Genomic DNA, 23,180 nt, shown 5'->3' on the forward strand with positions numbered 1-23,180 from the left:
GCGGCTCGGCCGGTCCCGTCATTGGGTGGCTGCGCGCCATCGACCAATGAGCTCTCCCCATTCGGGATCGCCAAACTCTTCCCATTGGCCCCGCGTGCGGGGAGAGGAGGCGGGAGCGGGTATAAAAGCGGGTCGAGGCGCGCAAGGCGCGCCTTCGCGAGGACGTGACGCTTACAGCTTCGCCGTACCAGTGTTGCCGCTGTCGCCGTCGAAACAAGTGCCCCCCGCACAAGTTTTCTTCCCCAATCTACCCCCGATTCCAGAGTGTTTCCTTGCACTGCTCACACGATCCCGCTTACGGTCGAAGAAAAAACAGCTGTTTTTTTCTGTTGAGTGACACTGTGACTTCCTTCCGCTTTGAACGGAATATAAAAGTTCGCTTTCCCGGGTGTCCCATCCCTAAAATCGACGAGGAGCGGAAAAAGGGAAGCGAGTTCCTTGCGAGCGGGCAGCCCGTGGGAAACGCGGTCCCACAGGTGGTTGCGAGGCTGAGGGAAGGCGCCGGGGCACGTTTGTGTGGGAACGCCTTATTTTACTAGAGGGAAAGAGGGAGGGGAGGGAGAGCAGCCGGTGAGTGGGTGGAAGTTGGAAAGGGAACAGAGAAAACGGCGTGACCGCGTGGAGTCGTCTTCAGTGGGAAGAGAGCGCTCGCCGAAAGAGGACTTTGGGAACCTGTTGCAAGTTTGAACGGCGAGCCTGTGATCCCCGCTTTTTGGAGTCCGCCGTGCGGACACAACTGGGCAAGCTTCGGTGGGCCTTCGCGAACACCTTTGGCCGCCGTGGACGTCGAGCTTACAGCTTCCCGTCGTCTCTGAGCATCGCCAGAAGGTGAGTGGTACAACTGTTCCCCATCACTTTTAACTCCACTTTTGTCTATACTTAGGGTGACACTTGCAGCGTGCTGTTGCTTACGGGCAATAATACGGATACAGAAGTCTAAAACACATCTGTCCAACGATGCACAACGATCCAATTGTCGGGTCATCAGCGTGGTTGGTTTGCCGACTGGAAGGGTGTAACATCAAATGCTGTGACTTTCAAGAAGTTCTGGCGTTCTTTTAATTTAATGTCATCGGGACTTTTCCGCCATGATTCTGCGGATTTGGAACCTCTAGAAGTTTTCTCCACCATTTATAGCGTTCATCAAAATCACGGGGACTACCGGCATTGAAACCGTGCACAGGGGATCCAGTAGGATACGGATAACTTGACGGGTTCTCTTCTGTGACAAAGATGCGTGCAAGTACGAGGATCCACGGAAAGCCAGTCTCAGACACCATACCTTATGTGAAGTAGTTCTAAAATGAACGGCTGGCATTTGTAGTGGGGAGATTCTTTCATATTGGTTACGATTCTTTCAGATTGATGCCTGTGTTCTAAACCTAGCAGTAGGCATTTTTGTTACCGCCATTTTAGGACAATTTAGTTTCGTACAATTGGGGATATGAAAAAATTAATACGAGCGTGCTAAATAAAGATAAGTATACAAGCTCACCACACGTTTAGAATGCCGGCTGTTACACGCCGAAAGACAACCGGGGTATTTTTATTGAGTTAGGCAACTAATCAATCCTGGGGTATTTTTATTGAGTTAGGCAACTAATCAATCCTTATTAAAGTGTCTATGCGTGAACCATATAACTGCAGAACTCGCCATTGCCTAAAGTTGGTATATTTAACCTTACCCTAAAAATAACTAGACCTTACTTGTAAAGTAGTCATCGTCAGCATAGCTTGCTTACGTTCTTCACGTGGTTTTTCATAATGGCTGGCCACCTTCTATGGTAAACCAAGCGTGAAACGGCAGAACTTCAAAGGCTGCTATCTGCTCTCTGGCATCGTTAGGTGGTATTTTAGGGCACGAATCCAACTATCTAACAACCTGCATATTTTTACATACTCCTTATTCTCTGTCTGAGAAGCTTAAAACTTTTGATCAGTGCAGCATTTCACTGAATGGGGGTGCAAAAAGAGATCCGCAATGCTAATAATGGGACTGCAGGAGTACCGTGAAAAGGAGCACCTCATTAGACGAAAAAGCTTTTCTTGCTGCTCATTTTCACACCGTCTCGTATATTGAGCGCGAACGCCGCTGCCACAGTAGAACGCCGTTATGCGTTCCCGATATAGTGCTATCACCGCACTTACCGTGTGGTATATATGTCCGACAGCAACTTTTTGGCTCACTATAACATAGAATAAAGCGTGTTTCGAATCTTAGGCCTCAGTTTCGCAGTCACGTGAGAGGTTCTCCAACGAGTACCTTCGGAGCAGCTTGATGCAGCTGCTTATTATGCATGGTTCCTAGGAAAACGAAGCTTTTCTTGGTGCACGGGTAAGCAATTAACTAAGTAAATAAACAATTCCCGCCAGGCCCATGACGTAAGTTCGGCTGACGTATTCCTCTCGTGTCATGTCCCGTATCGTCAGCAATACTTCGTGTTAAGCAGATTCCGCTACCACCTAGATAATTACTAAAGCCGGCTCCGCTTTAACAGTGACCACTTATTCGTTCGTAAGGCGTACCCGCACCGAACATTGCACTCTTTTTTCCTTAAGTTACGAAAGGTAATACAAAAATGTAGAATATATACATTAATTCAAAGTTTCAGATCAAATCGTCCCCTTCTACTAAGTCTCCCACTGTCTTACCCAAACCTTCTTCGCCGTCTCGTGTTGAGGTGGCATTTACATATGCTTATTCCAACTTGATTAGAATGGCAGCAAGTGAGGAGTGTGAAGTTGGCGACACACCGCAGACTGTTCAGCACCATTTAAAGGGAGCGCCCACGCTTTTCATTCGAAAGGCAGCAGCTCTCATCCACTTTGTGACACCTGGACTCTCTGCAGCCGTACTTCGAAGGGAAAGTCCTACGTCACCGGCCGCCTCCTGCGTCTGCACACAATGCTACAAAGGCGCTCCCACGCTTTTTTTGAGCGTCGGATCTGTACAAAGGAGCATAGTTTGAAAAACTATAGTGGCAATTCTTGAACTCGAACGTCTAGCGCCCTAATGTCGGGCCCACTTTTTCCGCCGCGGTCTGTTCCTTTCACCTTTTTTTTTATTTGTCCTTTTTGTCAACTCTTCGATTTCCCCCGTGAAGGATATCAGACTAGTCTCGGTCGGTATCCTGCCTCTTTTACCTCCTTCCTTAGTTCCTCGCGGTCAGAAAACAGCGTTCGCGCTTAAAATGCCACAAATTCTGAGCACTTTACAACGTCATTGTTAAAGCTGATCTATAGTGAATTTCCTGCGTTTGGTACGACACGAAGGTTTATTGAGGAGTATTATGAATACTGACAATTTAGTGGGTCTATTGCATAGACAAACTAAATAGTCAGCAGACCATTTAGTTGGTCTATGGACCAACTAAGTAGTCAGCATTGTTGTTGCTTCCTTATGTTCAGAAAACTCATACGAAGCAGTGATTTCAAACGTCTGCACTTACCGGCCAGTTCTTAGCAATCCGCTTCTCTGCCGTAATACGTCAGCTTTGGCGGAGATAACTCGTAACCCATTTTCAACGAGCACCAACATTGCGCCCATTCAACTTTTCCGAGCCAGAATCAAATAAAAATCTCTGTGAAAACTCCCATGAAATGAGTGATAATATTCTTCATGCAAAGAACAAATGATGTTACCACTGGCAAACGGTGCATTACATTTATAACGTAAATTGTTGAAGTGTCAATAGTACAGTAACATAATTTAGGTGTTGTGTATGAGGCGTAAATACAGATTCGACAGGTCTGGAGCATTCTTATTCAAATTTGAAATATAAAGTCTGTCCAATACAGTCAGTTACGACCTAGAATTCCGGAACTGTTGAAATGTCATTTCAAGCATAGAAGCAATTCCGCGAGTAGTCGTCTCCGTTCAGAAAGTTACCGGCATTTTGGCATAAAACCATTACACCGCATGGCATAACAAAATTGTGCGTGGAAGCGAGTAAGTTATTTTCACGAATTAACAGCAGAACTGCTTAAGGGAAGAAACAGAAACACTCAGGAGATTTAGTCCGGACTCCATAATCGCATTAAATTTGGTTAGCGGGTGACCAAATTGTGTACGTACTAATCGTACGTTTCTCGTCTGCGCCAAAGTAGTCTAACCGATACATCTATTTAGCACGTCATTTGCATAGTAACGCATAAGCGTGTTCCTGCCGAAAAATTTACGAGCTATCCCCGACTATACAAACTCAATATTATTGCGCCAGCCCTTTTGACTACATGCGCAGCTTTGGTTTCATACTACATACACATATTGGGATGCCCACTACCATGTTTCTTATATAATACTTCCTACGTTACAATACACCGCTATTGACTGCGTTTAGCTACATTTATTCAGCCCATTGTGTCGTTCATCATTTGTGTCTGCGCGGCGAATTATGTGCCTAATGAAATTCACCCCCACCACTTCTACTTCGGCGCTTCCAAACATGCGTTAACTGCAATTTGTCGAAGCCGTTTGGCTCCTCTAAAACAACTCCAGCATAGTTCGCTCACTTCTCTCCACCACGAGCCGCCAATCGATTATGGGTGAACTTTTTCCCTCAACATCGTAGGTGGTGGTACCGAGTTCGAATCTTGAACCAAGACGGATTTTTCTTCAACAGCGAAGCTTCCGAAAAAGCTGCGCAGCTTTTCTGTGTAGTCGCACCACTGCAATTTAGGCGGATGTCAAATTTTCCTCCGCAGAATCTTACTCCACTTTAGTAATGTCTGTTAAATGCGGTCAATTTAACGTCGATTATGTTTGGGAGAAGGCAGATCACTATCTCCGCCTCTTAGTATTTGCCAATATTGATTTATTGACTGATTGATTGATTGTGGGGTTTAACGCGCCGACGCAGCGCAGGCAACGAGGAGCGCCGTAGTGGAGGGCTCCGGAATAATTTTAAACACCCGAGGATCTTTACCTTGCGCCGAAATCTGGTACACACGGGCGTTTTTTTTTTTTTTTGCTTTTCGCCTCTATCAGAAAAGCGCCCACCGCGGCCGGGAATCGAACCCGCGTCCTCCTGTTCAGCAGCCCAACGCCTTAGCCACTGAGCCACCGCGGCGGGTTATTTGCCAAATATACATCATTGCGTATACACAGCTTTTGGGTAGTTCCTAAGGGAACTACCCAATGACAGCGAAAGTTGCACAGAAGTTGTAGCAGATCGTCTCTCGTAGGCCGCAGGTGACCTGATTCACCCAACTCAAAAATGTCAAGTTCACTCTACGGAAGTGTGGATTTCATTCCTGTAAACACCGATGAGGATCACTGGAAATTCCAGCCTGGCAAGTGACAGTGCCGATCCCCCAACTCTCGATTGCTGTCTATTGACTGTCTCCTCAATCTACAAATAGCCACCTTGCGGGGTCCCCCAGGGCGATAAATGGGTGCATACGTGCCTACAATAGACTATTCTATCTTAGAGGGTTTTTCTGCGGGTCGTTCCGAAGGATCACGCTGTTTTTCAGTTAAATAAAATTGTAAAACCTTAACGTGATTAGGTTATATTACGTTAGGTTAAGTTTAGGCTAGTTTTTGCCTTGTGTTGGTTAGGTTAGGTTGGGTTTAGGTTAGGTTACGTTATTAAAGCTTTTTAAGTTGTGTGCTGCGCCGGAACCGCCTGAAAACACACTGACCCGGTCAAAGCAAGCAGCTACCCGCTCACGGAGATTATGTGCCGTAGTGATTCGCCCTCGCCTCTGCTGGGGCCCTTCAGTCAAGAAAACGGAAGGTACGAAAAACCAGGCAGCCGCCGTCCTCGGACGGTATGTGCGGCGGCGGCGCAGGCACGCACTTACGATGCTAAGCACACCACAGAAGTGCGGATGCTGTCCGCAAAAAGAAGAATCCTCGAACTTTTCTCACACTGATCTCGGCAGCAAGCGCTCGCACTTCTCTGCCTTGTTACCGGTGATCCGCGTTCAAGCCGATCAATCTTACGACGAGAACCCTCGTCTGCCACCGACGTAGCGCCGCTGTGTGCATGGAGGTCCACTCGACACCGGTTTCCCACGGCGACAACCACGTGGGCAACTGGTTCTTCACGATTCGCACTAAAACCGGTGACTGAACACTGCGACTTGCGGATTTGACACGCCAACGCAACGGGGCAACCCACACAAGGCGGTGCGATGGATGAAGTATGGAGAACGTTCTGATCGGTTGGCGAGAGTAGTGCGACAGCTGTCATTTTTTAGTCGCCCGTTTCAGGACATAGCCGCGTCGCCGTCGTCGTGATCGAGCGAACGATGGGAAGACCAACTAGTGAAACAAAAAGCGAACGATGGGAAGAGTGACGAGTGACAGAAATCAAAGGAGGAGAGTGTCGCCAAATCGGGAGAGGAGGGCGGTTCGCGGTGGCAGCGCGAGCCAGCGCTCTCCGAAAGTATGCGATAGGGGAGGAGAGGAAGCAGTATGCTGTGCCCGCACGTGGAGCTGGACAGCGCGACGCTGGGGCGAAAAGGGGAGGGGGGCGTGCGCGTGATTATGCTGTGCGTTCGCTTAAGACGCAGTTTGCGGTCCCTTCCTGAGGCGCACCCCGCGCCTCCGACGCAGAGGATCATCATCGCTGCCGTCGAGACAACCTAAAAGTGACTGCTCCCTCAGCGCACTGCTGTTGCCCCAAATATCGCATTAGAGAGTATCGTAATCGCCAGCCAATTTTTTTATTGCTTCATCAGGTGGCTGAAAATATGTACACTCATGTACAAATGAGATGATAATGCGCAAACATGAGCGGAAACATAATAACAGCCCAATTTCATTCTATGAATTCAAGGTACCGCATCTCTCTATAAGAGCAGCAAAAGTTGCAAACGTGACTTTCCGAAAATACACAACCGGGTAATTATGCGATGTCCACAAACCTTTTTTTTTTTCTATTTAGCCTGTTCTGATTCAAATTTTTGTGTTAACGTTTCATTTGTCCCTAACCGTAGCTTTTTTTGTGATGTGTGTGACGTCGAAGATCATTTTTGACAAAACCGTCCAGTAAAGGAAATGATTTGTTCATTTATACGAACTCCATATTGAGGATTTAGCACTGCTCACGTAGCCGCAAAAGCAAGCATGGATATTATTGACGGTGGTGGCTTTCTTTTTAGATATCAATGTTGGCACGTGCAATCAATTGGCGCTTGTAAGTAGATGCTGGCTATTCCGCTTCTCGTCCCGATGTCTGTCCGCATATAAAAGCTGCCATCGAACGCATCGCTTTCGGGCGTGTGTAGCATTCAGCCGCAATGTATGAAAGTTTAGAATGACGCGCGGGCATAAAAATGAGGACTTCTACCCGTGTTTAACTTTTCGGTCTCCCAAATTGTTCTAAAAAGGTTGGCGCAAGTAATAAAATCCCCTACTCCAAAGTTTACAAGAAATAATAAATCTTGTATAAATAATAAAACTCAGGGCGGGTTAGTAGCCGTATATTAGCGCCGAAGCTGGCAGCTGCTGAAACCCCCTGGCTTTAATCAACTAACAGCGTTCCAGCAATAAATTTTCTTTACTTAAGTTCCTTCTGGTGCCTTTGTTTCTACCTCCGAAAGTGCCGCTCGGGAGGGCTGACTGAGTAATCCTTGCGCAATAAGCCACAGTTTATAACCTCACGCTCCTGCCCTGTAGGGACAATAAAGCTGTTATAACGTGGCAAGTAATTATTCGAGTATACAGTCGGTTGTTAAACCAGAGGGTTGCGTTCATTCAATAAACTAAAGCTTAACAACCTTTCTACGCCTTTTTTTAACGCGTATATTTGCCGGGAGAACACTTATTTTTAACTTTGGTCGTTGTCGCCTATATGAAGAAGCTGTAGCCTTTACTCCACTCCTTTCCGTACACAAATAGAGGCCTGATTAAAGTGATGCGATCGACGCCAGTGTTGCATGCGATGCTCAAAAAGAAATAATCACGGGAGAGCGAGGCAGCATCGATGAAATATTGTGCGAAATGCAGTACAGTCGAGTCCACTTATAACAATACCGTTTATAAGAATATATAGGATATAACGATGAACAGTTATGGCACCATCAACTTTTGTATTCTTTCTATGGTAAAATAAACCGCTTATTACAATGCTCCAGTGCCACGATATCGGATATAACGATTGAATCCGGTGATATTGTGCACCACAAGTGCAACAGTGACGACTCGAATGACGCGGTTGAGCAGCCTACTCGGGTAGTGTCTTCGTAGAAGGACCAATGCGTGACACACTCCCTCGGGGACTTTGTTTCCGCCAAGGACATTTACCTCAGCTAGGTGAAGCACCTATAGATGCTCTTGAAAAAGGTTTGCGCCAGCTTCACACGCGGCAAACAAAGGTGACATACTGTGGCTTATTTTCCGCAAATAATAGCAGTACGACCTTGCTGCCATGCGAATAAAATGTTTTGAGCTCTGTTCTGTCTTTATATTTCGCAATCCGCTTATAACAATTATCGGTTATAACGATGGGATTTCCTTGGCACTTGGATATTGTTATCAGTGGACTAGACTGTATTATCTCATTGGTATTTTTTATTTATTTATTATATGGCAGAACGAATGACGCAGAAAGATATTTTTGATCCGCAGAACGACATACCGCGACATACCACGAAGCGACACTTTCGCGAAACGACTCACCAAAAGACGCTTTTATTGCCTTTCACGTGTTTAGACGTGCAAATGCCCTGATTTTATGTGGATTAAATAATTTGTAGTTACAACCGAGTGCCCTTCTTTTCGTGCAGCTTATCAGTATTCCGTTCTCACATTCCTTCGAACAATAAAGCGATGCGTACCGCAACAATAACGTGGCTTCACGAAAATATTGACGTTTCACTCGCCATAACTGAAATGCTGACGTATTACGGCAAAAATACCATTTGTCACCCACGCCGTCTTTCTCCTTCGGATGATCTCGCACCTACACCCAATGTTGACATAATGGGACGAAACAATCGCCTGCCCGTTTTTCTCTTCGTGTGTGTTTGTGGTGTTGGATGGGTCCCGTAGTCCCCGGTATAGCTAGACGACGGTGCGGTTGCACGCTCTACTGTGTGCTTCAGTGTGTGGGGGTGTGTGGTCGCAAGTGTGGGCGTGGATTTCTATTTTCTTCAGATTCGCGCCATCTACTTGCACATAGGCTTCCGCTCAGTCAGAGCTTTCCTTTAGAAGAATACAAACTTTAGCTAGTTGTACATCGAAAAAAAGGACTACGTAAAGATAAGGACAAAGATTAGGGAACATTTTCGCTTTTTTTTAGTTACTCTGTGTAGTTGTCCTTTTCTTACTGCCTGTTGCGAAGTTTTTGTTGTTTTTTCTGACTCTTCCTGTTGTTTAACGTATAAAAAAAAACTTTTGGGTTTAACGTGCCGAAGCTACAGATGGGCTACGAGGCGCGTCGTTGTGTACGGGGCTCCGGATTAATTTTCACCACCTGTGGATCTTTAACGTGCCCTGAAATGTCAACATATTGGCGTTTTCGTTCTTCGCATTCAATTGCAATGCAGACGCCGCGGCTGGGATCGAACCCACATCCTTGGGTCAGCAAAAAAATTCCTTAGCCACTGAGCCATCGCGGCTGGTGTAGCGTAATGTCACTGCTCTCTAATCCTAAACTTTATTGAGCTCTTTTTAAACCAGAATGGGTTTTAATCAACTTAAATCATTGTTTTGTTTCTTCTGTGTGTGTATGTGTGTGTGTGTGTTCTGTCCATGCAAAGGCTGCCCGAATGCGACTTTGTCGGCAAGCATACCAAGACGTTTTGTATACGGACCGTGTCTACCGTTATGAAACTAGTTTACCCCAAGGGCTGTTTAAGTGCTAAGATTGAATTTCTTTTTTATTTTGGCGCACGTTACGATAGGCAAAATACAAAATAAGGCGAAAGTACGTTGGTTCTAGCCTTTTAAGAGAAACCAACAACTGATTGATTGAACTAACAATAGCCTTGTGTGAAAATTTTAGCGCCATGCCAATCCCTTCAAACACTGCCCTGAAGTGCCAGTGTTTTTACCTGGGGGGTAGTTTTACAGCTTTTTTCAGGTATGACTAATTCAAACCGTCCCCTTAAATTTCCGTTTTTTAAGGTACTCAAATGTCCATGTCGTCGCAGTTTTTGACGACTTGCGGCCAAAATTCCAAGTCAATCGAAGACAGCTGCAGGGAAGGACTGAAAAACAGTGTCAACTGCTATTTTTAAACTATAACCCATCCCACGCACTAGAACAGGCCTTTTCTGTTTTTGTTCTGCTCGCCATCCACAAAGGTACTCTAACCCTCCAGCGAGTAACGCCGTTTAACTGATAGCCCAGTGCACATATCATAACCCGATTAGAGACAAATTCGTGAAGAGCGGACAGCGCGCTTCCATTGTATACTGTCATCTGAACCTGGCTATACGTTCTGCATCTCCTAAATAGTCTTCTTGGCGCTGTAATTGACTATGCAGCGTAGTAGAATCCGCAAAGCACATCCGCGACACCTTTAAATAATAATGTCTGTGCGATGTGAAAGGGTTCAACATATTGTATTACCAGTTAAAAAAACCGCAATCGCAGGTTTTGTATGTGCGCATTAGAAACGTAAAGTGTGCCGAACGAGGCTATCAAAACTTTAATGGTTTATTTCTTAAGTACAATTTCAAATCTATATCACCCTGGTACGCGCGGGAGCTCATTGGGTATGTTTTACGTCTTTATTGTCGGGGGCGATCGCATTTCACCTGTTACGGCTGTAGGAAACTGTGAACATCTCAAGCAGCGATTTGTGTTTAAGGTAGGCAGTTGGTCCTGAATCCTAATTTTACGAATGTCCACAAATACGGCATAACTATTCCGGAAAATTTCATTCCTGACTTGATGCAAAAAGTCAAATAGCCGTAAAAAAACAAACACCTTGAGTCATTATTCGCCGTCTTCCAAAGTTTTTCACACGGAGGTCTAATGAACAGGACTATATTAGCTCTACGAACTTTACTGCTGCCTTTTATCAACAACTGTGCAAAGATTACGCCCACCTCCCCTCGCGGGAACCCTGGTGTGATGCGACGCTGAAGGGGGTTCCATTGGCGTCGCATCAAGCAATCATCGGGTGCGGCAAGAGAGCAAGCGCAAGCGCAAGCGCGGACGACCGTCGACTGAGAGACCGGCCGGAGAGCGGCACTGCGCTTCTATGCGCAGCGCGCCCGAAGGAGAGGAGGCCGCGGAGAGAGAGAGAGTACTGCACATGTGCACAGTGCGCAGCCGCGCGCAGCGCGACCGCAGATGTTGGGAGAGAGTATTCGCTATCGGAGAGAGGAGAGGAGGCGAGCGGAGGAGAGACGCAGCTGTGCGGACGCGGACGACGGACGCACGCAGGACAGGGCCGCCGGCAAGAGATGCTCCTCTTAGCGTCTCATCTAATAATACCAAACATCTAACGGGTAGCAAGCACTACTGCTTAAAATGCGTCGTCTATATCTGCGTTGCACAACATCTTCCTGAGCAATCGCGTATCATCGTTTCGCAACGTTATCAATATTTTAAAGGCCATATTAACGAAAATTATATACACAAAACCTAAGGACTTGAGGCAAAAATGTGAACGACAACCGTTAAAAGCTTTTGTGGAACGTTTGCTTTGTCGAACGCATACTCTTAGTTCAACCGCATGGATTTGTTTCTTGCTGTTTTATCTGCTTTCATCTGAAAACTGGAGTTTCGTTCCAACTAGACCTCTTGTGTTCAGGTAGCGCTGCCTGCATTCCACCGGCATAAGTGGCGCAATTGGGTGGCTATTCTGCAGCTTTACAACCACCGGCCACCCTGCAATCAAGAGAAGCTTTCGGAATAATTGAGTTGCACAAATCGTCCGTACTCGCGTCGACATATGGTGATCAGCACACATTGGGACTTCAATGAACGTTGCCGAAACAGGCCGGGTAAAAATCTTTCGGGAAAAAATGACGTAAACTGCATTGCGAGGTTCTTCGCACCCGGCTGTCTATAAAATTGGCTGACACTTTCTGTGGTGCAAACAGTGTTCCATTCTGTGAAGAAGGGTCTCAGCACCTATCTCCTGAGTGCGTACTATAGAAGAAAAATTATGCGGAATGTTTACAACTTTCAGAAAATATAAAGGCGAAAGCGTAGTTGGGCATTTTCTTGATCTGCTGTTGAACTTTATGTTCAATATGGCGCCCGCGCCTTTGACTGCTTGACCAGACTTTGGAGAGCACCTTACGAAGTTGGTTGCGCTCGCTCGCCATCGCCAAGCGCCACCAGTTCTTCACAGTCGCTACCTTCACCCCTCAAGGGGGCTCGTACTGCGCGTGAGGAAAAGTCTTGCCTTTTCCCACTGCTGTTTCCCTTTCTCGGCGCACGCTTCGTCCGCCTTTCTCAAGGCCCTGCTCCGGCATTGCTGTTCACCTTTCGCGGCGCGCGATCTCCGTCTCTCAGTCAGATGTTTTGTACGATTCTTCGCGCCTTAGAACGAACATTTGTAGTTCCAGCCTTCCATGAAACATAAATAGCTGAGGCTGTCGCTTTAAAAATTCCGATCTCTTTTTCTCGAAAGGAGATTAGTTATAGTTAATCAATAGTAAGCCGAACGTACTTCAATGAGAATGAACGGACAAATAATTACACTTCGCCGAGCAAAGAAAGCAGACTTTTAGGAAGGAGGACTACGCTTGAAAGCTAATTGATTGATTGATTGATTGATTGATTGATTGATTGATTGATTGATTGATTGATTGATTGATTGATTGATTGATTGATTGATTGATTGATTGATTGATTGATTGATTGATTGATTGATTGATTGATTGATTGATTGATTGATTGATTGATTGATTGATTGTGGTGTTTAACGCGCCGAAACTACACTAGCGCTATGAGGCGCAACGTAGTGGAGGGCTCTGGAATTATTTCACCACCTGGGGATGTTTCACGTGCGTCTAACCTCGACACACGGGCGTTTTCGCTTTTCGCCTCCATCAGAAAAGCAGCCACCGCGGCTGCGATTGCACCCGCGTCCCTGAGCTCAGCAGCAGAATCAACAGATTATCGCACTTCCCGGCAATTGTACCGTGGCACAGGAAAAAAAGAATGGCCAGAGAGGACTATCGCTTAGTCGCTTTTCTACCGCTTCCTTGAAAGATTAATCCGAAATCCTGTTCCTTCCCTTCCCACATTCCCACACCATTCACGATAATGACAACAAAAGTAATCGTCGCACGAGTGCAATTACTCACCTCTTGCGAAGATTCGAATTGCGCACAAGTACTTCCTTGCCAATGCAACCAGGGCGACGCGTCTGTTAACGCATGCAAATGTTCTCCAGACACCACAAATAGCTTTGCTACCACAAGGCCCGGCGACAAAATAGAGAAAAATCAATCCGGAACTCATGCTATCAGGACCGAAAAAACAGACGGATAAAACGGCCAGAGAGGACTACCGCTTCGGCGATTCGCTGCCGCTTCGTTGCACAACCTTCACCTGGAATTCTGTTCCCATGCACAATCACACACAATCCATGGCCGAACGTCGCTGCTATTAGCAGCGACGCTCGGCCCACCACAATTCAACTCCCGCCTCGCGGAAGAGCGCTGCGTCCCACATTTGCACGAAGGCAATTCTTCTGTACGAATGTCTGTAATTGGACGGAATTGCTAGGCGCCCAAGCTTGCACGCAGCGTAGCTACGCCGCTGTATCGGCACGTAGTCCCAGCACGCGACTCGCTGGACCTCATTTCCCCCGACTAGCGCCCTTCTGGTGCTCTCCGGAAAGCAGAGGACGCGTTCGGTCGGGGACGGAAGTGAGATAAAACGGCCTTCCCGATCAGCTGCTAGTGATGTTCGCTTTTCTGTTCGTTTAGTTGATTTAATCTTACTGGCGCACTTATAGCTTGCACTGCAATCGATGGGTGCCTCCTTATTTGTGCATTAGGTCAGTTCTCCTGTTCAGACCCGGGCCGGTAGGGATACTCGCGGCCGAAGACCACAACGCAAGGACGGTGGACATTCGACATTTCTTTGTTTGTTGTTGCTTCCAGCATCTGTTTTCTCGCTGATATGTAATCTCGCGTTCATGCTTTGTTAGCCCTCTCTAAACCACCTTCTTTTTTTTTTTCGCAGTGCTCTGCTCATCTGTTTCGCCCAACGTTTTGATTCAGTTTGCATTTTCCTTATTTCTTGAATAACATGAATGGTCGCGAAATAAAATGACCTCCCCTTTCCCCCCCGCCCCCGGGCTGCTGTTGCTCATTTCTTTGTTTATTTGACTTGTTTTCTTCTCGCACTTATATATAGAGCATAGAGCAATCGATAGGTCCCACCCCTTTTGTGCATAACCTCACATCTCTTCTTTCGTTCACCGATTGAAGGCCCAGTGAAGCCCTGCCAATTGTCCTGGCTGAACAGCGCAACGTCCAAACAGTGGACCTTCGACATTTGTTGGTTGTTTTTGCTAGCATCGCTACACTCCCTGATACGTCTTCTGCCGTTTTTCTCGTGTGTGTTTGCTTTCCGCTTCTTTTGAACACGTTCTTTTTCTTACCACTTTGAACTTCCATTTCATCCTCCACATTGAGGAACGTTGTATTCCTTTTATTTTTAGTAAGGTCAATTTGTGCCATATTGCGCTATGTTTCCTGATTGTAAGAACGCAGGACTTAGGCATTGCGCCATTCATTCTGTCTATGTGCTCTTGTTTTGCTGCTAGTGTATCTGAAACCACCCCCATCTGTATTTATTTCAATCAGCCCTGAGCGGCTGACCAAGCCTTTTGCTGCAACGGCTGCTACTCTCCCCAATTTTTAGCCTTCACATTGCTTCAGACTTACGATCAGGTAGTCTTTTCAGACTTACGATCAGTTAGTTACTAAGCGGCGTGCTCCGGCACGCCGCTTAGTTTTTTTACCGCTGGCAAAACCACCGTTATTTCAGCGTTCTTGAGCATCGGTTGCCTTGGCACCCAGTCACAAGCCGCTCTCGAATTCTACACTATCGGTTTAGCCGCCCAAGCTCTCGGCATGTGGTCCAAAACAGGCGCCCCAATCTATCTTATTGAGAAACGGGCGATGCGTTTGTCACTGAATAAATGTATTGATTAGGAGGTTTAACACGTCGGCGCTTCAAAGGCGATGAGGGGCACTGCAGAGGAGGGCTCCGGATTATTTTTAGATCGAAAAATAACCGTCATCGGTGCGCGGCGCCGAGTAGACTTCGTTTTAAATCGGACAGCGTTGATATTCCCCGAATGGAGCCCCTATTGTGCGGAACTCCAACAAGCGGCAATGAAAAAAAAAAAAAGATTTTGAAAAAATAATTAACTCCAAATGCTCGCAGTAGCGTTCGCGTGCGGAACGTTTCGAAACTGAATTCCTAGCCTTTACTGGTTCGGAGCCATTTCTACTCGGAACGGCGAACAGCCGGAGTATTTGGCTATTGGTCCGTTCTCTGAGACTCTAGAAGTGCTGAAAGGAGCTTTTTTAATGAAGGCAATATAGGCCTGAGCGGAATGTATCGAATGAATCTTGAGTGAGCGTTGGTGTATTGCCAGCTCCCTGCAATGGCGGTTCGACTTTAGGAAAGAACAAAAAGGCACGCGCAAAACCGCGTGGGCAATGATACCAAGCTTGAACTTAATAGTCAATACATAAGTGCAGTGCTCTAAAAACTGAGGGCCACAAAAAGAAGATAAAAATGAAGTAAGCTCACTCTAACGCGTAAGACCCGAAGGTAGCGACGCTGTACGCAAGCTTCACGACCACCACGAAGGTTTAAGACCACGATTGCAGCCGATTTGCTTCTTCTTCACTGCCGCAACGATCTTTACTCCATCATTGTTGCTATAAGCGAGAGCTTCCTTCCTTCACAGCGTACGCTGTGACCCGACATTCTAGTTCCGCGCAGGTGCTGCCGCAATTAGGGTGAACGCTGGAGCCTAATCTAGCCTAATCTAGCTAAGTGGGTATGCTTGGCTTCACAAACGTGTGGCGGGGACGCTGGGCGGTCGCCGTGAAGCACACACACACGAACGAATGGTATTCTCTTGGCTTTTTAATCTGGAGGGCGGTCGCCGCAATCTTCCACTATCTCAACGCGTAAATGTGGGCTAGTTGGTTCCAACTGTGAAACATGGTAAAGTAGCGCGGTAATGACGGGACAAAAGTAGAGACCACACAGGACTAGCGCTAGTCCTGTGTGGTCTCTACTTTTGTCCCGTCCTTACCGCGCTACTTAACCATGTTCGACTATCTCCCTAAGTTGGTATGCTTGGCTTGACAAACGGGCGCGGGAACCCTCGGCGGTCGTCGTGAAACACGCACGCACGAGCGCTCAGCAATTTCTTGTTTTTTCTAACTGCCGGGTGGTCGCCGTTAGGCACACGGTCACGTGCGCGCGCTCGGTCTTTTCTTTGTATTTTTGACTGCGGAGAGGACAAATTACCATTTGCTAAACGGCTTCACTGTTAACAAAGCAAGCGAGAAGTGCAATACGACGCCAAATAAGAAGTATTATTGCCATGGTAATGTGTGGACACAATCACACTACTGAGCCCGTCTCTCCATGCCTTTGTTTTGTACACTGCTGTGGCCTGTGAGCGCACACTTAAGTTGAAAGTGTGAAACGGGGTTTGCCGTGGAAGTTCGCCTCAGAAAAGGGTACAAGCGAACAAATAAATGCCACAACGCGAGCTAAAAAGCGCGCTTGTGCCAGCTAAATCCACTTCCAGCGGTCACCACGGCAACCGTTATGACGCGATCGTTGGACGCCAGGGGCCTGTCACGACGGAGGCATTTTCTCAGCAGAAGACCGCATAATCACGACAAACCCACCTTTAGACCTAGAAGACTGCGCAGCTTTAAACAAAATGTAATGCTCTCGCATTCAGATATTAACGCAATAATGCATGTCCATGTAAACTTTGCGTCAAGGAGATCAGCAAGCTGTACGAGCTATTGTTTTACTAGATGCGACTGCATCTCATTCACTCGCCTTGTCCCTCCATACGGCGTTGTCCGTCCACACCCCTCCCCCTACACTATAAAAAAAATAATAGTTAGCGGCGCGCGGTTTCCATCCCACGGCCCTGTGGGCGGAACGTGAGGTACATGGTGCTCTTCCCACTGCGCCACAAAACCATTACAAAATCAAATGCTATGAACGCGCCTTATCTCCTTGACTCATTCAAACTACGTCAAGAAGTTACTGATACAACGCAGGATGGGGCAATGATTAACACTTGCAAAAAAAGAAAAGAAGCTCCCACTTACAGCAACAATGATGGAGTAAAGGTCATTGCGACAGCGAAGCCCCAAGCATACCACTTAGAGAGGTTGACCAAGATTGGCCAATAAAACATAATAATAATCATAAAACATAATAATCATACGCGTTCCCGGCACGTTTCATGTGATTTCAGAATCAATCCAACGGAAACAAAGTGAACCCCACGATGCGTCGCATCTACACAGGGTTCCCCCCGCGGGGAGGTGGGCGCAATTTTTTCTCCAATTCGATCTTTCTTTTTCTTCCGACGACGCTGCATCACCGTACGCGGAACCTCCCTGACAACAAAAGAAAATCCCAACTGAGTGAGCTCATTGCGTGCGTACATCACCGGTGAAAAACACGATGTGGAGGATAAACCCTTAGAAGAGTGCGACGGAAAGCACACGTTAAGCAGTTTGTGATGTGTGGAGGAAGAGAACGGGCAGGTCTACGCGGTTCCGTTCTAACGGGGCTGCCTTTAATTGCCTAACGTCCCGAAGGCTGAACATCCGGCTGCAGGAGCTTCATCAACACCAAGAATCCCCCGTTCATTTGTGGCCTTTCACTGTACACAGAGTCGTTGCAGGACAATGCAGGTGCTTTTATCCCCATCCAGAAGAATTGATTTTTTTCCGTTAAGGCATTGTTGAATCTTTTTAACCACAATAGCGTCGGAATTAGAGCTGCGAACGGGACACACTTAGAAGAGGATATAGCTCATGCTCAACAAAATATTTTGTGAGGCGGCCATGATGCTTCCTTGTTTCCTTTAATAATCGCTGAAAACTTATCGCGGGAGCGAAAAATCGTGGAGAAATGCAGGTTTCAGTGCTGAGCATGTGTGCCTTGAGTGTGGTAATAGGAGTAACAACCACGTAACTATCACCACCAAAAATAATCCCGGACCATCTCCACTAACGTGAAACCTGGGGAGGGGCGAAGCACGCAGTGTGTAAGTGTATTCTCGGCGCCTTGGAGTTTTTGCCTACGGAGATAAAACCATTGGGGGTAGAGGCATACAGCTCGGCCGTAAATGTCTCCTGTCTTTGAAGCACGAAGCGTTTTAGCGTGAGGCGTAAGCCAGTGTCCCGGTGTTTTAGTACCGTGACTACATGAGACGACGGTTACGAAGAAGACACTAGAGGCCGACAGCCCCAGCGCCTAAGGGGTTTTGCCCCTGAAAGCCCCAGCTGAAGCCTCAAGCACTTAACTTTCTATGGGTGAGTATTGTGTGAAACAAGCCAGATGAGTTGTGCCATTTCGGAAACACGTTAAAAACTATGACAAACTCGTCTCGTTTCAATATAATGCCGTAATAAGGCAGTAGAATGCCGTAATAATCGTGTGGCAATATCTGTTGTGCGCAAATAGCAGAAGCTCCAAAATTTCGTGGGGTTGAGATGTGTGAAAGTTGGCGGTGTTCTAGCGAACCTCAAAGGATAGCGCAATAGAAGGGCAAACCCAAAAAAAGTTATTCCGCCTTCCCTGACCGAAATTACAATGCACAAGTAAACATCACCCGTAAACAAGTCATTGTCTGGATCGTTGCCTAAATGCAGCACTATGAAGTGGTATCCAGAATGGTTTGGATTACCAGCCCTGACGGGAAACAACATCGTCTTCACTCTCGACTTTCTCACACTCTTTAATATCGCTTAGTGTGGAAGGTAGAATACTCTCGGGAACATATAGTTGATTATAATAAACTTTCATGAAGAACAGCAGCAACGAACCAATCAGCTCCTGCCCTTTTCCTGCGTCTCCTAACGTGCATACAGGGCCCGTCAACCGCTTCACGCTAGGAGTGTTCGCGAGCAAATGTTTACCTTGTGCCGTTAAGTAAACGCTCCCGAGCCCACGGAAAGGCGTTTTTCTTGAAATCCGTTACGCCGCTTCCTTTAAGGTTGTTGTGTCGTGAACGTCACGCAGCATTTTTTCCAGGATATCCCCTCGCCATCCTCACCCACACAAGTAGCTTCTCCGCGTGCGCGAGTGCTATGGAAAAAAGCCAACCCACGTGCCTGCCGTGCTGTGAAGCAAACTGGCGAAGAAAGAACTGCCTCACGTCAAGCGACGACGGAAGAAAGGCGAGGTGGAGAAAGTTTAGTTCGCGCTCGAATAAGTCAACGCCGAAGATGTGTGAAAGAGAAGGTACCCTGTGATCACACGCAAAATAAGGTTCATTGCTGTTTAATAGTGTGGAGGCGCAGCTACCGACATCAAAGAGCGTCGGTTGGAAAGGCAGAAGTTGACGTTGGGGCGGAGAAAAGAAATCCCCCAAGAAAAAAATTGTAGTGAGAAAGAAGTTTTCTTCCGGCTGTTTAAGGATTGGTCCAAGTCAGTGCACTACGCGGAAGGGTGACACGGTGAAGAAGACTTCGGATTAATGAAACTGGGAGTGTCATACAAACGGTTTTTGTTTTCGTCAAAGGTAAACAGGATACGCTTACAGCGGAGATAAACAAGTTCTGTGCAATGCAGTATGGTGCAGTTAGGGGAATGGCATATTTATACAGCTGAAAAACCTGCCGATGCGTAAAGTACGTACACAGAATAAGTGGATGATAATGAAAGAAGACTCGCGCGCAGTAGAACACGGAGAGAAAATATTCGTCACCTAGAGGCCTACTGGCTGTTTATGTGGCTAAGACGGGGATACTTCTGAGCGGAAAGTTCGGGATTGGCCTGAAAAGTATTCCGCACTCTCAGCGTGTGAGTTCGTCTACTGTATTGAAGTCTTGTCTAGATGTGTTTGTGCGATACGTCATCCCGAAGATTCTCTTTAGTATGCGCAAACATAATGTTATGCTGTTTTACAGCAACCCGAGCTTTGAGCAATCGGTGGCACTTATGAATGTGAGAGAAACTACGCGAAGAAATGGCTCTGCGTCTTTCTTTCGTTTCCTTCCCAGCAATGTTCTTTAATTAATCATTTTCCTACTTGTTGGTGTACAGTTGTCATTTGGTAATTTGTAAGAATGTCGGCAGACTCACTACAGATAGAGGCTAGACACAAAACTTTGTGAATTTCTATTCTGTTTCAGAGCACCCTCGATGTTGTAGGGGTCATCTATAGTACCGTTTAATCTCCCCCACCATGAACAGAAGACTTTCGTCCAACTGCTACGGATAAATGAACCTCTTGGCAATAAACTTTCTTAACTACCTATTTCAAGACGTTTTTGTATCCGTAGAAGTTGGACGGCAGTCTTCTGTTCATGTTTGGAGGCGAGGGAAATTAACGAGACTATAGATGACCCCTACAACATCGAGGGTGCTCTGAAACAGAATGGAAATTCACAAAGTTTTGCGTCTATCTTCCATCTGTACAGAGTGTTCCTACATTCTTACAAATTACCGAATGACAACTGTACACGAACAGGAGTAGTTAAAGGACAAATTAAATATAATTGCTAGGAAGGAAACGAAGGACCAAAGCAGATGAAACTGAAACAAGACAACAACAAGGAGGTGATTACGCTATAAAAGGACCATGCGCACGAACCAGCATTTTTTGTTATTTCCCACATTTCTATGAGTTCTGAATTATGCGCAAGCCAGACAATAGATTAAAACTTCAACCCGTTTTCCTCTAGCGTGCGGACTTCGCGAGAAACATCTTTACAAAGGTGGCGCGGCTGACGCGTGGATTGAGGCGGCTGCAGTTTTTCCCAACTTTCTGGCTTTGTGCACGGAAAGGTTTGATCTTTCTTGCTAAAATTTGATTGTTTGTCCGTTCTGACCAAGATAACAAAAAGGTCAAAACAACTTTTGCGTTCTGCTGTGAACAAGCAGATTAGAAAAAAATTGCGGAATCGCGACAGACGCCAGGTTGTCGCTTACAATCTCTGTATCTAAATTTGTGAACACCTTGGAAGTGATAGGTAATGTCTAGCAGATATTTTTATACGCATCTGTAATATGTCCGTTCTGTAGGAAAAACATGTTTGCGCGAAAAAACATTGACTACTTCGTTTTTTTTTTAAATGCGTAACTTTATAAATAAAAAATTATGTTTAAAATGCGTAACTTTATAAATCATGCCTGTGAGATCCGCCGCTGCCGCTGCTTTTCTGGCTTCGCGCTTTGATAAAAAAACTCCCCCCACCTCCCCGAAGGGGATCGTGCGGAAATGCGAATGCATTGGGTGCACCGATGAGTGCGCTGCGGCAAGCAGTCCCGGAGAGAGGCGCGCGCTCTGCTGCATTTATATATATTTTTCCGAGCGCAGCGAGCGGAGAGAGGGTACGCAGAGAGGAGAGAGAGACCCGCGCAACACGCCCGCCCCGCGCGCCAGCTCTCTCCGCCGAGCTCCGCGATGCGAGCGCCCTCACACGCCCGAGCGTGCTCCTCCTCTCCACTCACTCTCCGCTACTCCACCCGAGCTCCGCGATGCGAGCGCCCTCACACGCCGAGCGCGCTCCTCCTCTCCCCTTGCCCTCCGCTACTCCCGCCCGAGCTACCACCTGCTCCAGTTGCTAGGCGCGCCACAGCTGTTGCTAGGCGCACGCCGGCCAACGCACGACAACCCCCGACTAAGAAATGCATTCGCATTTAAAAAGTGTATTTTCGCATTCTGAGGACACACGAGGGACTTTTCAACCTCTGATATTCTTCTAAAGTGAAATCCAAATTTTTAATATTTTTATTTGCGATGTTTTACTGATAAGCAGGGTAATAAATCAGAGTAATAAAGAGTTTTCTTGGTGGGTAGACTGCCATAACGGATCCCATGCCGGCCACTTGTGCAAAAATGGCGCACCTGTTCAAATAATAAAAAAAATTGAAAAAAAACTGCAGTTGATTTTCATGTCGGAAAAACTCCGAGATTCACCAGGAGACTATAGCTTGGAAAAGCCCGCTGTGCAATTAAGTTATAACAGAGTTCCGGTCACAGCACCAGTTTACTGACCGAAACATTCGTGGGCGTGAGCGTTTTGGCACGATTATAGTGAAATAACGCGGACACCTAGTAATTTTTCTGGATGACGTGGCTGGTATTCAAAACCATTTCTTTTCTATTAACGACTCTCAGAAGATATTATTATAACCATAAATTTAAAGCAAGTTGCTCATAACATTTTCGTTACAACTTGGCCGTTCGCACAATCAAACAGAGCACACGAAATGTCTCCTAAGGGGCATACGAAACGTCCCCCTTGCTGCTGTGCTATGTAACCGTAAACTAGGCAGGGAACACTGCATCATAAGGACAACAAAACAAATTTCAGACAGCTCACCATGTTAGGTCATTTATTACAGCCAGCTCCTTACCTAGCCTCACGATAGGTTCACGCGCTCGCGGCATCTCCAAGGATGGGCGCCTCACAGCTGCTGCTAGAATTACGGTAGCCCACGCCCAGGAGCCCGCTATCTTATTGGTTATTTCAATAGTCCGTATATCTGTACCCTCGGTGAATACAGAAGTTATTGCTTTGTTGTAGCGCACCCAACTTACGTGGCCTGCGGAAATGTGCCCGTCGAGGAGTAGCAGTGAGTTTTAAGGGCGGAGCACCTTAGGACCTCACAATGTCCGTCCGCGTCCGTGCCCATAGCATTTACAATCGCAAATAATCACACCGACACCGGCAGGATTCGAGCCTGTGCCTGGTAGACCAGACAGAGTTAGTGTCAGTCATCTTACCCACTGGGCTACGACCGTGTGTTAGTACCCCAGAGTCAAACGTCTTACTCCCTCGCCTGTAACGGTGCGGAGTACCTTAGGACCTCCCAATGCCCGTCCGCGTCCATCCGTGCGCACACCACCATCAAGCGAAAATCAAGCGGCGAAATTCGATTTGAGCCGTGAGTTGCAGTTTCACTTAGGGAATGATCAAGGTGCACCTCATGGCTCAAATCGAATGACGGTCGGGGCGCAAATCGGATGTCACTCGGGGCGCAACTTGGATGCCATTTCAAGTCCCCGTAC

General features: G+C 46.8%; 1 protein-coding gene and 1 long non-coding RNA gene across 2 annotated transcripts in view; one reads left to right on the plus strand and one right to left on the minus strand.

Annotated features, from left to right (window-relative positions):
• Positions 1–23,180, minus strand: part of LOC144141086 (uncharacterized) — a 105,880-nt gene that overhangs the window by 38,801 nt on the left and 43,899 nt on the right. The gene's annotated exons all lie outside the window — the stretch shown is intronic.
• Positions 165–23,180, plus strand: part of Fmrfa (FMRFamide related propeptide) — a 305,089-nt gene continuing 282,073 nt past the window's right edge. Inside the window, exon 1 of the mRNA XM_077672606.1 lies at positions 165–828. The gene's annotated coding sequence lies outside the window, so the exon portion shown is untranslated. The remainder of the gene's footprint in view (positions 829–23,180) is intronic.

The sequence above is a fragment of the Haemaphysalis longicornis genome, unplaced genomic scaffold, assembly GCF_048455015.1.
Source record: "Haemaphysalis longicornis isolate Haplotype H1 unplaced genomic scaffold, Haemaphysalis longicornis Haplotype H1 scaffold_6, whole genome shotgun sequence".
Lineage (NCBI taxonomy): Eukaryota > Metazoa > Arthropoda > Arachnida > Ixodida > Ixodidae > Haemaphysalis > Haemaphysalis longicornis.